The sequence below is a fragment of the Lepidochelys olivacea genome (genome assembly GCF_965140295.1).
Source record: "Lepidochelys olivacea isolate rLepOli2 genome assembly, chromosome: 3".
Classification (NCBI taxonomy): Eukaryota; Metazoa; Chordata; order Testudines; family Cheloniidae; genus Lepidochelys; species Lepidochelys olivacea.
This window is the reverse complement of record NC_140413.1, coordinates 117,728,486-117,746,094: the sequence shown is the minus strand read 5'-3', so window position 1 is coordinate 117,746,094 and position 17,609 is coordinate 117,728,486. Positions and strand designations below refer to the sequence as shown.

The following is a 17,609-nucleotide window of genomic DNA, read 5'->3' as shown; positions in this document are numbered from 1 at the left end:
AAATATATAGGGAATAAATTCAGATGGAATATTCAGTTTTTAGCAAAGAATAATAGAACAAGTGTTGAGGAATGCAGCATATTCATTGCTTAAACCACATTCTTTGAAATATAAACAAATCCAGACAAAGATAAAACTTCTCTGGCTATAAACGGACCAGTGAAATTTCATCAGTATAAACTGATTCTTTGGTCACTTTAATCTGTTAACCTGCCACGTAGTGGTGCACTATATGGCATTAACTCTGAATAATAATCTGTAATTGAGAGGCTTTTCCATTGTACCCAAAATCTGATCTCTGTGGAGTTCAACAAAGCCGATGAGACCTACATCATAAACCATAACTTCTTATTATGCAATGTCCATATTGGGTTTAAGAAAAGTTAGACGATCAACAATAAAAAATCATTAACTAGTTGGAGAACCTAATTAAAAATAGCTAGGATCTGTTAAACGCTTCAGCCAAGAAATGCAGATGAGAAACAAAGGCACTATATACTGCAGTGCATAAAGAACCAAATTATAGTCTCTCAAGTGCAAGTGTCCTGGAGTGAAACATGAAGAAGAAGCCCTTATTGCTCACTTTGCCATTGCAATAGGAAGCCATAATTTGGCTTCAGGCCTGTGAAATGCACCAAGTTTGGCTAATGCTGCCAGCAGCACTAGAAAGGGCTTAGGCAGGAGAGGTGATTGCAACCCCAATCCTCATGCATCAGCATGGCTGTACTGGAGAAGCACTGGTACCCTAAGCCTAACCCTCTCATTTTTCTCACCCATGTGCGGAATGAATTTTGTTACGTGCACCAATATGGAAGTGACGTGTGACACATCACCTCCATATTGGTGCACATAACAAAATTCATGTGGCAGGGTGGGGCCAAGGAGTCTGGAGTATAGGAGGGGGCTCATGGCTGGGGCAGAGGGTTGGGGTATGTGTGCAGGGTGAGTGCTCCAGCGAGGGGTGCGGGCTTTGGGGTGGGGCCAGGGATTAGGGATTTGGGGTGCAATGGGGCTCTGTGGGGCTATAGTGGGGAGAGAAGACTCCCCCCAGCTCTCTTTCCCTGCAGCAGCACCTGGGCTGGGGGGGAGAGGCGCCTCTCCCCTGGCCACGACAGGTCTAGGCTGGGCTGGGTCAGGGCTGCGGGAGGGGTGCCTGTCCCCCAGCCATGGCAGGTATGGGGCTGGGCTGGGTCAGGGCTGGGGGAAAGGCGCCATGGCATGTCCGGGGCTTGGGGAGAGGCATCTCCCCTTCTGCAGCCCTGAGCTCCTGTGCAGCACTTAATAAGCAGCTGCGCGGACGTGCAGCTTAGAGGGAACTTAGACTGGCATCTGTTCTACAAACGTGGGGGGGGGAGCACTTCTCATCAAACTTCCAGGAAGCATTGGTCCTTACAAAGGCATAATGTGGGGGCATAGCATCTTGAAAAGTGCTCAGCACTGGTCCAGCTCTGTGAAGTTAATAGTGAAACTCCCATTGACCTCACTGGGAGCAGAGATAGGTCAATGCTGAGCACTCTTGAAAATCTTACCTGCTGCTTCCAGGTACCACCTCTGCATCTCCTCCCCACCCCAGCTCAGCTTTCTAAAAGATATAACTGAGCCCCCAGTAAGATCTCCCACTGTGTGGACAGCCCTGCAGTATAGGCTCCGTAGTTCAAACCGAAGTCAGCTTTGCCTTAACTCAATTTATCTATTTTTGCGAGTTTTTTGGCCAGATCTTTACCGTTACTTTAACATAGGTTGGAAAGGTAAGTTGGAAGGGTCTTGTTCTGCTTTGCACCTGAGAAATGGACTATTGGTTCCAAAAGAGAAAATAAGTGGCCGTCAAACAGTGTATTAAATAACCGCAACTTGCGTTCATTTACAGATGTTCAGTTCGTACCTGTGGGCCTTATACAGCAATGTCACAGAAGGGCCAGGGGACAGCAGAACAACTCAAAGAAGCTAACAGCCAAGCCAATTGCACACAGAGGCTAATAGTCAAGACTCTTCTCAGCAAGGCCTCCTATTCATTTCAAACCATTTCTCCAATTTGTCCAGATCATTTTGAATTTTAATCCTATCCTCCAAAGCATTTGCAACCCCTCCCAGCTTGGTATCATCCACAAACTTTATAAGCATACTGTCTATGCCATTATCTAAATGATTGATGAAGATATTGAACAGAACTGGATCCAGAACTGATGCCAGTGCGACCTCATTTGATATACCCTTCCAGCTTTACTATGAACCAGTGATAACTACTCTCTGGGAATGGTTTTCCAAACAGTTATGCACCCACCTTATAGTAGATCCATCTAGGTTGTATTTCTATCATTTGTTTATGAGAAGGTCATGCGAGACAGTATCAAAAGCCTTACTAAAGTCAAGATATACCACATCCACCACTTCCCCCCATCCACAAGGCTTGTTACCATGTCAAATAAAGCTTTTAAGTTGGTTTGACACAATTTGTTCTTGACAAATCCATGATGATTTCATGTGGAAAAATTTGACAAAAATGAGAACTTCTTTACATTAAAATTTTCCACATGAAAAACAAAAAAACCCTTCCCCAAATAACTAATCTTCTAACCAGCTCTAATGAAAAATTTAATCCCAGAGCAACTTTCTATGGATACAATACACCTTTAATACTGGAGCTGGCCAGAGGATGAAGGAGTACAATGTTCTTTTTGCATTGGAAGGAACACAAGACCTTTGAAATGTTTTCATGAAACAGAATTGTGTCCAATGTCCAACCTCAGATCTAAAAGGTAAGATTTTTAATTATGAGTGTGTCTTTCTGGTCCAGGGCTTGCTGGTCACTCCTGACCTCTAAACCTTCCCATCAAAATTCATATATCTCCACAAAAAACATTAGCTTTGATGAAACAGCATATTTTGACACAAATACAATCAGTTAAGAATGTTCTCACCAGCTCCGCTTTAAAATAACAAACTGCAGATTCTAATAATGAAATCATTGTTAACTCACAGAGGCCTTGTCTAAACTAAAAATTGTACAGCTTTAATTATGCTGCTATAAGTAAAACAGTATAAACTCTGCAGAATAAGTTATATTGATATAAAGATGCTTGTTTAGTTATTCCTGTATAGGAATGTGGGTAAACTTACGGGTATAACTGGACCCACATTAGGGGCAGTACTGATATAAAAAAATAAAAATTAAAAAACCCCACTCCTAGCAGACAGTTATTACAGTACAACTTTAAAGTTTAGGACAGGCCTAAAATGGAGGTATAGATGGCCCTGCTCCAATAATAAGCCATGAAAACAGGAATGAAGTGTTCAGAACATTTCTATTTGGAAATGTAGGGACATTTCAAAACATTCCAATTAAAATGAAACATCACTTCGATTTTTTTCATGTAGATTTTGATGATTTTGTTTGTATTATCTTCTTTTTTTCTCCACTCAAAATTTTGATTTTTAGGGAAACCACATTTTTCATCAGAATAGTTCAGTGAAAACTCTCAGCTAGTTAGAGTATTCAGAGAACAGAGCAAAATGTCTTTGAAAAAATCATGATGATAATCACAAACACTGGTAGGTCACTGTCATTCATTTAATAAAAGTTCATTAGTGGTGTTACAGCTAAACAAAATACCTCTGTGAGTTCACTCTCTGGAGATCTCTTTCCATACTTGTAGCAAAACCAAAGGTAAGGAAGGAGTAAATAGATAGAACGCTGTCATTTTCACCTTTGTGACCCGGCTTTGAGATTCAATATAAAAGAAAGAGGGTCAGATCCTCAGTTAGCGTATATCGACTTAGAGCTCCATTGACTTAAACGCAGCTGCAAACTGAGTGCAGATAGACTTAAATAGAAACACTTCTAAGCCTCATACCAATTATGTTTTGAGAAGAGCACAATCTTTCTCACAATCCTCAATTAATATCTAGCACAATACCCAATAGACTTCTTTGGAAGAAGCTTTAGGGCTGTGGCCTAATTTTTCAGATTCTTCTAAGGCTTATAGGATGGAATGTGTAAATGCTTATTTCACTGCATGCAAAGGATTTTATTTAGCACAATTTCAGAACTGAACCACTCATAATTCAGAAGACAAAGTGTTGCACAGACAAGATGGGGCCAGATGGAGACATCGAGCACTTACACAGCACAGGGATTTTGAAAAGGGACTTCTGGGTGCCATTCTGCCATATATACCCAGTTGGCTTTGGTAGTGCAGCTGGGATCTTTCTGTGGTTCACCACAGCAGCAGATAAAGTGTGTGAGTGTGGCTGTGAGTAAGTGAGTGAGAGACACTATCACATAAAATAATTGATCAGTACTTCTCCTATACAGCTTTTAGTGATGGGGCCAATAGGGAGATGGCCACCTGTGACACACAGACCCGTTGGCAAAAAGTTCCCTGTTCTTTGTAAACAGCTCTCAACTAAGACCTGACAAACTCATTACACCAACAAATATCTTGCAAGATATTTATCCATAAGGGATGTCATATAAGGTGTCTACAGAAAGCTTATAACTTGTCAAGACTCATAATTATGAGGCGTATGCACAGGTAATATTTAAAGGACAATGTATTTTATTGAAAGTGCTTTACTGACTTGGATGGCCCATCCAAGCAAGAGGGAGTTGCAACCCTTCCCTAATCTGCTGGCAAGATAATGCAAGGCCCAGTTGACCAGCCTTGCTCCCTTCCAAAATAATCAATAGAAAACCATTGAAGGCACCACCAAATAATCAAAACCTTGTAGAGGTGGAAAAGGAACATTAGAACAGACAGAGCTTAGCCCTGGTTGTGTATAGAAACAAAAAGGCTGTTTTCAGTATAACACGGAAATAGGAAAAGCACTCTGGATCCATTCACTGAGGGAAAATCCCTGGCAGAGCAGGGTGCTTTTATGAACATTTGGATCCTAGTTATTAAGGAACCAGCCAGATTGCCAAATGACGGAAACTTTTAGGAGAAACATCTACTTTCTTAGCGAGGAAAGGTAACTTTTAAATATATACCCATATGCACATGTTATGATTTGTATTGCAACCACTTGTTTTCATCAGTGTCTTATTTCTAGTTAAATCTTTATTTTTACTTTAATAAACCTAATTTTGCTTTATTGTAAGAACTCACAAGTGCTATGTGGTTTACAGGAGCAGTGGCTTAAGTAAAACTGGGACACTGTGGAGAATCTAGAATTTCTGAGAGTAGCCAGTGTCAGAGTAGCCTGGATATCACAGGGGAATTATTCAAAGGGATTCAGGGCTTTGGGTGCAAGGTGAAGGAAGGGCTAGGATAGCCCAGAGCAGAGTGCTTGAAAGACTGAAAGGCTGGTGGAGCCAGGGAACTGACACCCAGCTACAAGAGACTCCCTCTCACTGTAGGCAGGGAGTAACAGTCAAAGTCTTGACAACTGTCACACTTCCTCACCCACCCCTTGGGTGCCCTTTAGATGTATATATGGTGCCTTTTCAAGCATATTTTGCAATTGAAAAATGGTTACCAAGGAATCATTCCCCCTTTCTCCTTCCCCCTTTCCCCCAGTTCTCTTTAGTTACAAAATCTGGCTCTGCTCTGGCTCCATTTGTCCCTAGTCTCCCTGGTTCCTGCTGATTGTGATGTTGCTTCCAGTTTCCAGCTTCCATTCTCCCCCTCCAGAGAGGAGCAGAGTGCACTGAGAAAATTACTGGGAAGACTGCCAGCTGTGTTCCTGCTCGTACGCTGATGGTGCTGGACATTTCCCTTGACATTATTTTATGCTGCTTTTTAAACTTGTTTCCCACACTTATGGGCAAATGAGACTCGTATTTTTCCCTTTCTGTGCAGACACTGATTAGTGGTTGCAAAGCCTGCATTTGCTTGTGGCTCCATTTTGTCATGCACAGGCCTAGGACTGCACACCACTCGTGTGCATGCAGACGTCATCCAGGAACAGTGGAAACCCCCTAAAATTGGGGGGGGGGCACCACCTGTGCCTGACCCATGGTCCTGTTTCCCCCTTCCACTCCTTTCCCCCAAGGCCCTCCTCCCACGCCGCCCCTTCCCCCCAACACCCTGGCCGCTGCTTGTTCCTCTCCTCCCTCGCCCCCCCCCCCATTGTTTGCCCTTACAGCCAGTAAAAAGTGATTGGGCCATGGCCCCATGTTCTAGCACCCCTCACTTCATCACAGCCCCCTGAAGGGTTAAGCATTGAAAGGTGAGCATGCAGAGTGGCATGAACATGCCCTCTAACTCTAACTGAATAGAGTACTGGATCCTTGCATGTAAATTAGCTTAATGTGCTGAAAACAGCCACTACAGACACTGACAAGCTGTGGTATGGCAGAGAGCCCAAACTGTCTGGCTTCCTCAGTAATTACTGGCAGTGTGAGAGGAAGACAGTAGTCCCAGAAGCAAACACTCTCCACTGTAAACACTTGTCTAACATCAACATATGCTGCAGCACAAAGCTCCATGTCTGTGAAATAATAGCCATGAACTAGAGGCAACCCTAAAGCAGGGTCTGTTGGAGGCGAGGAATATTTAGCTGACGGTCAGTGCTGTGGGAGATTGCACGAGAATACTGGTGGAAATAGGGGAAGCAGAGGCCCCACCTAATTAAGGCAATGGGCAAGCTGGCCTCAGGAAAGGCAGGTAGAGATGGGCCTTCTAGCAAGGATGTGGGGGCTTCAGAGCTGGCTCTGCAGAAAGCCAAGCCTGTGCAGAGCATACAGCTGGCCACCATTTGTTAGAAGTCTGGCTCTAGCTGCGGGGCTGCATTATCACCACAGTGAAGTGCAGGGAGTGGGGGAGATTGGTTTGTTTCCAATGTCATGAGTGGCAGACTCCTTGGCTCTCTGCTATACCTCAAAATGTGGACAGAGGGAGTGTTACATCATCCCTCCTTCACCCCCACCTGGGCATGGAGCAAATACCAGAGGCTATGGTGATAGTGTGTCAGTTTCCCTGTGGCTACAGCTATATTCACACTACTCCACTGTTATGGAGTTCTAGGGATTAGCAAGGTGATATCCTGCCCCCTCGGCCATCAGCTAAGGAGTTCAAGAGAAAATGTCACCTGGTCAAGGAACCAACTTAATGGAGTAAGTGGACCTTCAAATCTGATAGATCCCCCCACCCCTGTACAGTGTGGGTGCTCTTATGGGTGTCTGGGTGAACAAAAACCTTCTTAAAATAAGTATGTATGTTAGCAAATGGAACAAAACATTAGAGAAAATTATTTCAAAGCTGCCTGCATGATGGTTTAGTCTCATCTGATCTTATTCTTCACTACAGGCTAAACAACAGTCCCAATTTACATTACAGGAAATTGGAAAATGTACAGGAAAATTGGAAAAGTTACAGGAAAGCAACAGCCCCAATTTACATTACTTCAGGAAGCCCAGGAGCTTTTGGGACTCAGGATAGTCCCAGTTTGTTTTCCACTGTGTGTATTTCCCAGGCCTTTTCTGTTTCAAGGAAACTACATTTCCTAAGGAAAACCCAACACAAAACCCAACAACTGCCTTCCTCAGTGTGTGCTTAAGCCCAGTCACCATATTGCTCAGTGGTCTTTGTCACATAGCCTACCTATGAAGTCTTCTTTCTGCCTCCAACTGTTTTTTCCAAGTTGGCCAGCCAGGCCATCAAGGAGAATGCCCCCATGATATTTACTCCAGTGTTTGGGGTGTCAGCTTTAATGGCTCACTAATCATCTCTCGTCTGCTGATTCTCTCTCTCTCTTTAACATCAAAAGTTTCGATAGGTCTTGGTTGTGTTCTACATTGGAATGCAAACAAATGGTGACATCTCAACATTTTTCATGAAATAGAATTCTTGTTTTACAGCAAGCCCTAGCAGAAAGAACGTGTCTTTGCTGGGTCGTGCTCTCCATGTCATCCTTCAGGTCCTTGGTGCTAAATCAGCAGTTCTTCCCCTTTTCAGGTCCATGACAAACAATGTCCCAAATAAATCATCCCAACACTCACCATGTTAAAAATCCATTCCAGATTGATCAAAAATACATTTTTAAAACAAATATCAAAGTATTTTTTTAAAACCTTATTTACCCCTTATTTATCTTAGAATGTTGACTTGTGATTGAGTGTGGTTTGCACAATAAAATACACAGTATAAAAATAAGGAACAAAACCAATAAGTCTTGCCTGTCCAACAATATCAATAGACTCCTTATTGCTGTCAAATTTCTTTGATTTGTGCATCTTTTCAATCCTTTGGATTGCACATCAAGAGGTATTTAATCACTGGAGCGTCTGAGTGCTGTTGCAGACTGGGAGCATTCACCTCTGCATCCATTAATTTTTTCTGACATGATTTCAGCGATATGTGTAGAATAATCTCATTCTTATCGCATGAGGCTGTAGCAGTTCTTAAAGATACAGTATATCTTTAATGCTTAAGGTTTTATGAGAGACATAGGTAACCTTTTGAAAAGCACTCTCTTTTGAGATCAGTTAAATTCCTCCGAAATGAATCTGCATATTTCCTGGTGTGCTTTTCATGTGTTTGTGCAGCTTGTTTGGTTTCATTAACTAGCATAACACATGCACTGGCTTTGGAAAATCACTTTGGCCAGTAAATGTGAATCCACGTGCCAGATTTCATCATGCCCCTAGTTAATAAAGTTTCTCTCTCGTTCCATTTATCTCTTCCTCCTGTGGCATGAAAACAGCACTCATTCAACTAACTGCAACGGCAGGTACCACACTTGCAAAACACAACAGAGCTTGCACAGCAGCGGAGCTGTACTGACCTGGAAATGAAAAGGAACCGACTGTAACAGGACAGTCATGCAGCCGACGTCTGAGTCACACCTCATGAATTGAGAAGTGCAATGCGATCATTCCTGTGTCTTTACTGAGTTTCTGAAGCAGCTTCATGTGTGGCTGGTAATTGCCACATAGAGAATTATAGTATCTTGTGCCTTTTGATTCTCTCTTCCTTTCCAGCTTCATGCCCCTTATGTATCTCTATAGTTGTTGTTTTCACCCCCTTCTCAACACTGCCTGAACCACTTTCTGGACAGCAAACCTCTATCTGTCTTTTTCAGTCTCTCACCCCTACAAACTGCCTATCTCGTTCATGTGTGTGGAGGGAGGGGGGATTTTTTTTCTCCAGCTGCTGCCTCTCTTGTACTTGAGCAGCATACATAGCCAGTGGAGGGTTGGCTATTTTGCATTTGCCTGATTCAGGCCTAGCTTGCATTCATTCAAGCTTCCCTGAGTGCTTCCGAGTAATTCTGAAAAACAAAACCTGGTGCTTGTCCTTTGCATCGTTCCCAGAACCCAATCCAGTTGCACCCACCTGTCCTTTAGTCCTCACATGCTCGGTATTAGAGCCCAGAAACCCCATACAAAATTATTCTTGTGCCTAAGAATGAGTGCTGTAGTGGTATCTGAAAATGTAGTCTTTAATATATGACTGACTTCTCAGGCTATCCCAGAACATACTTTCTTTGGGATATGTAGTCAGTGTATTTTGTCTCTAGGACTTATTTTGTGCTTTAGAGAAGCAAAGGCACCTTCAACTCTCCATTATTCCAGGTTCTCAGATGTTTTCACTTAAGTACAAATTCATTAAAGTAAGAAAATGCAACAGAATAATTTAGCTTTCAGTCACTTATCCCCAGATATCAGCTCTACACCAATCTTTAGATGTGAGAACTACCGGACCTCTGATGTTTGTTCCAAATCTAGGGTGGGATTTTCAAAGCATCTATATGAGTTAGCCCCACAAGTCCCATTAGCTTTCAATTTCCTAACTAAGGTGATGTGAAACATCCCTGTAAGGTAACTCTTCCTTGAAGAGAAACAAGAGGAAGCTGAGAGTTGCAGGTTATGTTCCTTTAGAGCAAGCTCTTGACTGTGCTTATGCTGGTTACTGCAGAGGGTAATAAACGGACTGCTTGAAGTTTGTAGCTTTTGAATTTTCCTTCAGGGAACAGGTATGCATTAGCCCCATATTCTACACCCATTATTTATGTTGAGTAGTACTTTACTCCACCAGCAACGCTACTGAAACAATGAGATTCCTGATAGAATAAGGATAATTGAGTCACATTCTCAGCAGATGACATCAGTGCAGCTCCATTTACTATAATGGAGTTGTGCCAGTCAAACCCAGGCGAGACTCTGATCCATAAAGGTGCATAAGGGTGCTCAATAACTACCTAACCCATTGAAGCTGTAGCTCAGTTTATATGGAACTATGAGATTACAAATGGAGCTGATTGGAAAATTTCCCAACGAAAAAGGGGAGAAATCCTTTGCAAAAAACATTCTCTATTTTTGAGCAATCCTAGTTAGAAATTCTTTCCAGTTTCTCTTCTGAATGGATCTTGCATCACCAATAGACAGCATGGAGTGATTCAGGAAGAAAGGGAAACTGTTAGTGATTTGTTTAATTGTCCTTATTGCAGGATAGGCAAGTGCTTCTGCTGTAGTCTAAACTCCAGCATTAGCTCAAATTGATGGATGCAAGTTCACTAATATTGTATGTTCAATCACGTGATCTTCCTGAACATACAACAGATGACACCCCACTCCCTGAACAGACAATGGAGGAATTTTCCACGTCCATGACCTCACCACAGCTCAAGAGTGATGGGTCAAATACTGTCAGACCCTCCAATGACTCTGTCAGAGCTTTAACTCTGTCAACGAAGAGTCGCCTACATGTCTGAATTTCATCTACCATTTAAAACTGCTATTTTGTTCAGTACTTCAATACTCTAACTCTGCCTATTATTTAATGCTGCTGCCAGTTTCTACTCTGATGCTTCGTTCATTTCCCCCAATTTAATAACTTATGGTTTTTAACACTTCTTCCATTCCATTATTCATGCTGTCATTCTTTTGGCTGCTAACAGTATATATTGTTCTTGACAATTTTGATTAATTTATGAGCACAGCTTGGTTTGATTTATTCCTTGCCAGCTTCACAAATTACTTGCTGCCTTTCTCCACTGCAGATTCTTTTCCTTGTGCTACCGTGTGTTGCCTGTCTCTTCGTTTTGTGGCCTTCTCCCTGCCTCGTTGGGGTTCCTGCTCTTGTCTTCTAGATCTTTACCTCTGAACTGCTTTCTTCTTCATGTACTGTTTCCACCCCTGCCACTCCTCCTCTCTTTTCTCCCCCAGCTTCCTGTGACCTCATGAACTCTGTCACTTCCTATCTTCCATCTTCCCTCCACCTGCAATGAGTTAGAAAAAACTTACAATACTTCTAAAATAAGATAGATTTATTAAGAAAATGGAACAAACAAGATGCATCTGGTAAAAGCTAATCATATGATCATGAACTGTAACCCTCATTCGTCTCTTAGCCCAAGTTAGCATTACGTGCCATCACTTTCTGCTTTGTGTTGTTGAACTTAGGGTCCATCTGCACTTGGGCTGGAGATGTAATTTCCAGCTCAAGTAGATGTACTCATGCTAGCTTTGATGGAGCTAGTGCACTAAAAATAGAAGTGTAGCTATGTCAGCCAGTTGGGCAAGCTGACCCAAGTATCATCATGTCCGGGACCCTAGATGCAAACTGAGATGGCTAGCCTGTCCTGCCACCCGTGCTGCTGTGGCTCCACTTCTAGTTCTGGCACATCAGTTCAGTCAAAACTAGTGCATGTATGTCCACTTGTGCTGGAAGTTACATTTCCAGCTTGAGTGCAGATGTGTCCTTGGGTTGTAAGCGCCCATTCTGGGAGATGTATGATTCATTAGTGTGTGAAGCACAAAGCACATCTTTTAGGTTCTTAAGACTGCCATTGCAGAGCATCACTCAACCCTTAGTGTATTTATCATGTGCTACTGCACAATATAAGAGGCAATATATATAAACTAAATTAAGATCTCATCTTGAAACTATACATCACTTGCATGCCTGCAGGGGAAAGAACATGCATTTGAAGGGAACGGGCAAAATGTAGACTTCCACATGCATATGTGAGTATGACACACTTCTGCTTTTTTTTTACATTTCCACTTACAAAGGAAAGCTCTGTTGCATTCAATATCTCTCCTACTTGCTCTTAAAAACCTTTCTGGTTAAACCTCAGTATGTCTCTCAGGCACTCTTCATCCACTTCAGACTATCTTGAAAACATTTTTCTTTGCACCATCTAGGTCAGGTACCACTTAGAGATTTTAATTCATGCAAATGACGCTTTAAACCTTTTTGTTCATCTGTTTTACTCTAGTCTTTAAAAACAAACCCCCACTTCCCAGAAGCAGCAGCTCCATAAATTTCAGTGCAAATCATTTTAAAACAGTTCTTGGACACAAGAAGAATAGCAGTATCTGAAACACAGTGATAACATCTAGTTTTTAGAACATCATACTTTTAAATTGAATCCTGCCTATGTGTTACCCTGGGAGAATGAATTTATCTGCAGAACTGGTACAGGGTGGAGAGCTGTAATGAAAGCTCTCCCACACTACCTTGCTGAAGTGCATCAAACCTACTCTGCTTAGTTCAACCTCTGTGAGTATTCGTATCTTAGTATCTCTGCTGAGACTGTCAATAAAGATGCCAGATAGGGCCAACTGTGGTGGCATTGTTTTCTGTCCGCAACAAGATATGACCACAGCTCTCTGTATGCAGTGTATGTGTCCAAAATATGACCTCTGTGTTCATTCTAACAAAAGGGACTGAGGAGACATACTCAGGCCATGTCTACGCTACAGGGACTATAGCAGTATAGCTATTGACCCCATATAGAGTTTTCCTGAGTAACATAAACACTTAAAAATCAGTGCAAGTTAAAAGCAAATGCATTAAAACCTTAATGCATTTATGGAGCAAAGCTTAAAGAAGGGGAAGGAACATTCATGTCATTTTAGCTACACATACATCAACTGTGGCTCTCATAGGCCAGTGTTTCTGAAGCTGTGGTTGACCTTAATATCCCCCCGGTGTGGAGTGGTAGGGGTAGGGATGCGGCTCTGATGCCTCATGGAATGTTGATGGCGGGGCATAGGGAGGTGCTATGCTGGAGTTCTCCATGGACTGCAAAAGGAGGTGAGCCAGGGATTGTTGAACCTGTAGGTCCACAAGAGTCTGCAGCATCTGTGTTCATGTCTGGAAAAGTCCCATTATACCCTGGTGCATCTCACTCTCCTTTTCCTGCTGGGACTCCTGCGCTTTTCTCATGTCCGCTCTTTTCTTTTCCAGGTTGCAAGACAGTGCAATGGTCACTGTCCACGTCCTTTGATCATAATCTGAGGCAGCACTGGCTTGCAAGATCTCGCAGAACATGTCATCCTGTGCATTCTTCTTTCTCTTCCGTATCTGGATCAGGCATTTGCAGATGAGCCACACCTCAGCAGCTACAAATATAACACACAGAGGTACCATTGCCCGTATAATCACAACAGGAAGTGAATGTTAAGGTTCAGAACTTCCTTTCCTTGCTCCCCTAAAGTTTTAAACCAGACATGCTTATTGACACTTCTGCTTCAGAGTGCTCACAGCAGTAGCCATGAAGAGCATGGCCCACCAGGGGTGAGGGAAATGAGGAGGGAATTGCGTGGTTGTATGAAAATGAGTATAGGGCAATGACATTGAATACTGGTGCCAATTAGCACAAGTGCATTTTAATTTAGCCAAATGTAAGTTAATATATCTAGGAACAAAGAATGTAAGCAGTATGTACAGGATGGGGGACTCTATCCGGGGAAGCAGTGACTTCCAAAGAGACTTGGGGGTCATGATGGGTAATCAGGTGAACATAAGCTCCCAGTGGACACTGTGGCTGAAAAGGCTAATGTGATCCTTGGATGTATCAATAAGGGAATCTCGAGTAGGTGTAAAGAAGTAATATTACCTTTATATTTGGTACTGGTGTCACCACTTCCAGAATACTATGTCTGGTTCTGGTGCCCACAATTCAAGAAGGATGTTTATAAATTGAAGAGGGTTCAGAAGGTTCCAAATGGATTGGAAAGTATGCTTTATAGTGGAAGTCTCAAGGAGCTCAATCTATTTAGCTTCTCAAAGAGAAGGTTAAGGGGTGATTTGATCACAGTCTGTAATTACTTACGTGAAACCACCACTGATACATTTTGCAGATGATTATTATTTATATTACTATAGTGCCTAGGAGCCCTAGTCATAGACCTGAATCCTATAATGTTAGGCATTATACAAAGACAGCACCAAAAAAACAGTCTCTATATGAGGAACAGAAATTTGTTCATAGTGGGTTCTTCAATCTAATAGACCAAGGGTCATGGTGGATACTCCATCACTGGCAAATTTAAAATCAAGATTGGATTTTTTTTTCTAAAAGGAGTGCTCTGTTTTGAACAAGAATTAATTCAGGGCAGTTCTGTGGCTTTTGTTATACAGGAGGTCAGACTAGATGATCACAATTGTTCCTTCTGGCCTTACAATGTATGAAACTCTGAATTTCTATATTGTCAAGCAATTATTTTCAAATTCATGTCATTTAGAATTTCCTGGCCTTCCAATGTCTGTTTTTTGTTAAACAACGTCTCAATAAGTATTTTTATCATTAAGTTATTTGAGCTAGCTGAAATACATTTGGTAATTTTCTGTCTCTTTTTCTACATGTATTTCTGTTTTCTTCCTCTTGCTTTCCCTGAAGCCTTTCTCTTATTTTCCATCTTCCTATTTGTTTGGCTCATATCCCCTTTTCCTCCTCTTTTACTAGGTGCCACTCCCTACCACTGCTTTCTTATTCTCCCTTGTTAGTTTCCACTGTTGCCTTCTGTAGATCTGCCTCTATGAACTTCTTATTTATTCTCTCTTTTCTCTAATCTTTCACTTGTTTCCCTTTTCCTTCCCAACTTCTTATTTGATGGTACTCTCCGATGAACAAGTCATGTGAGAAGAGACAGTGCTATTTCCAGAGTCTCAGAGAAGCGGCTCTTGAATAACAGCCAAGATGTGTATGTTGGTGGGGGGGGGGAGGGGAAGGTATCTTTCCAAAGGCTAGCGCAAAATTAAAACACAGCACAGGAAAGAAGAGAGGCTGCTTATGCCCCCTCTGAAATGCAGTGCTCTAGCTGACCACTTTAACTCTATGGCCCTAGCTTTGGTAGCTCCAGGCATGTGACTATCCAGTGGTGCATACAGGTAAATATACTGGAACCTATTACTTTATGTTATCAAAGAGACCCATCAGAAAACATTTGTACATTCTCAGGCTATACACAAAACTTTTAGAAGAGCACTGGACAGCCAGGAATGACATGGAAATTCTGATTGCTCTTGCTGAAAGATACTACCATCTAATGGATTGATGCTCTCAACAAAGTTCCTAATGTGCATGTGATAACAGCATGGTTATAGGGCTAGCTGCACTTATGTCACCTTACTGCTCTGATTGTGCATTTTCAGGTGACAGGCCTCTTGCCTTTTCCCATCTCAGGATAGGATCTTATCTAGTCTATCAGCTCTTTGGGGCAGAATGTGACATTCCAGGGGGCAATCCAGACCAGTGAAGGTCTATTTCATTACCTGCCCTGCAACCCGGGGTGCCTCACAATGCTTTACTGATGTGGTCCCGACCTGGGCTCCTCCCAAGCAGCATGCAGGTCACACCCTGAGTGTCTGTGTATATCCACAGCCCTGGTCCAGCTGCTTTGACCCCAGCAACTTGTCAGCAAACACAAGCAACACTCTAGCTTCCTCCAGTCTTGGTTACCACCTGCATGGTGACTCCCAGGCCCGGATTTTCCCCAAAAAACATGTGTTCTGCACTGTCCAGCACAGTCCTAGACAGTCCAGATATATTAGGTCCATTGCCCCTCTAAGGGCATCAAGATACAACAGGTTACCACCCTAAATGGAGTTACACACACCGTTCATAACACTGAATTCATTTTGATTAAAGAATAAAATTTTTTTATTTAACTACAAAGAGAGAGGTTTTAAGTGAGTCCAAGTATGAAGGCACTCAAGTCAGAGATGGTTACAAGAAAAATAAGGATAAAACACTACCTCATACTAAACTTAACAAACTAGATATGGTTCAAGGGAAAATTCTTGCCATAGGTTTTCAGTAGCATTGCTGACCTAGTTTCAGTTCTGGATCTGCTCTCAAGGTCCAACGGCTGTTTTCTTTTTGTCTTCTTAGGTGAAAAGAGAGAGATGGATAGGGAGAGAACTTAGGGTGTTTTTGACCCTCACTTTTATAGTTCTGGAACCCTTTGAAATGCATTTTCCTGAGAGTGACCCCTAGATAAAGTTCTTTCCAGCTGAGAGCAAGGAAACAGGGAATGCGGTGTGGGAGTGGTTTCACGCAGTTGTTTACCAAGATGCAGATCTATTTGTTCCTGCCCCCTTCCTTGCCAAAGAATGGCCATTTGACAGGTGATTGCCCATCATCTGTGATGACACCTGCCTAGGGCTGTCAACTTGTCCTTTGTCTTTAAGAAACATGTTTTCTCACTTCCCAGACTTGTCTGGTAAACACACTTCAGTCATAATTATGTCCCATATCAGCCATTCCATTATTTTGTCCAGCTTTACAGGCCTATAATTACTTGGGTCATCCTGTTTACCTTTCAAAAATATTGGCACAACATTAGTTTTCTTCCAATCATTTGAAACTTCTCCAGTGTTCCAAGACATATTGAAAATCAACATTAATTGACCAGAGAGCTCCTCACCCAGCTCTTCTAAACTCTCAGATGCAAGTTTTCTGGACCTGCTGGTTTAAGAATATGTAACTTCAGTAGTTTCTGTTTAACATCCTCTCCTGAGTTACTGTTGGAATGGAAAGTATTTCATCATCTGGCTTTTTCCCAAACAGAACATAAATATTTAATGAACACTTCTGCCTTTTCTATATTATTATGGACAATTCTACCATTTCCCTCTAGTAATGGAACAAAACCATTGGATTCCTTTTGTTCCTAATATATTTAAACTCTTGTTGTCTTCAACTCTGCTGGCCATACATCTTCCCACTGTGTCCTTTTGTTTCCCTTATCAATTTTCTACAGTTCCTAGCTTCTAATTTATATTCATTGCTATCAACTTTCCCTATTCAATTTTTCTGTTAAGGTAGCTTAAATAAGCTTAACTTTGCCATCTTGTAAGCCCTGCATGTAATCACATAGCAATATCATTTGTTCTTTCTTCTCTCTGGAATACATTCCTAGCCTAAGGCTATATCTTCACTGTATAAAAAGGTGTCTTTGCCTTAAGATAGTGATCTGGATGAAATACACCTTTTTTGCAGTGAACTCAAAGCCTACCTCTTGGCTATATTGTGATGTAGAATAAGTGTGATATAGGGCATGGTTCTGAGAATTGGTATGTAAGAGGAATGGTGTCAATGAAACTCAAACATCAAAGGAGGATGTGTCAGTTGCACACGTATGTAATAGCGCGCCAGTTCCTACAATACTATGTTTTATATGGGACAGTCTAAACGGAAATATGGATACCGGAATATGTGACTCATTGTAGCAGATGTAAAATGCTGTCACAGGGCAGAGGTATAAAACCTTTGGATGCCCTGCTAAAGACCTGGCTTCCCCCTGCTTCTCTGTAGGGTGACCAGGTACGTGGGCCAAGACCCTTAGACGGGAGCCCAGCTGCAGGCCCTAACGAGGGCAGGCTCAGGGTAATCTGCTGAGCCAAGGGGAACCAGCTGGGTTGATGACTGGGAAG

At 42.2% G+C, this 17,609-nt stretch overlaps 1 long non-coding RNA gene across 1 annotated transcript in view; it reads left to right on the top strand.

The window, feature by feature from the left end:
• Positions 1-17,609, top strand: part of LOC311519023 — a 182,070-nt gene that overhangs the window by 90,802 nt on the left and 73,659 nt on the right. The window contains exon 3 of the long non-coding RNA XR_014711181.1: positions 13,137-13,312. This is a non-coding gene — a long non-coding RNA (uncharacterized lncRNA). The remainder of the gene's footprint in view (positions 1-13,136; positions 13,313-17,609) is intronic.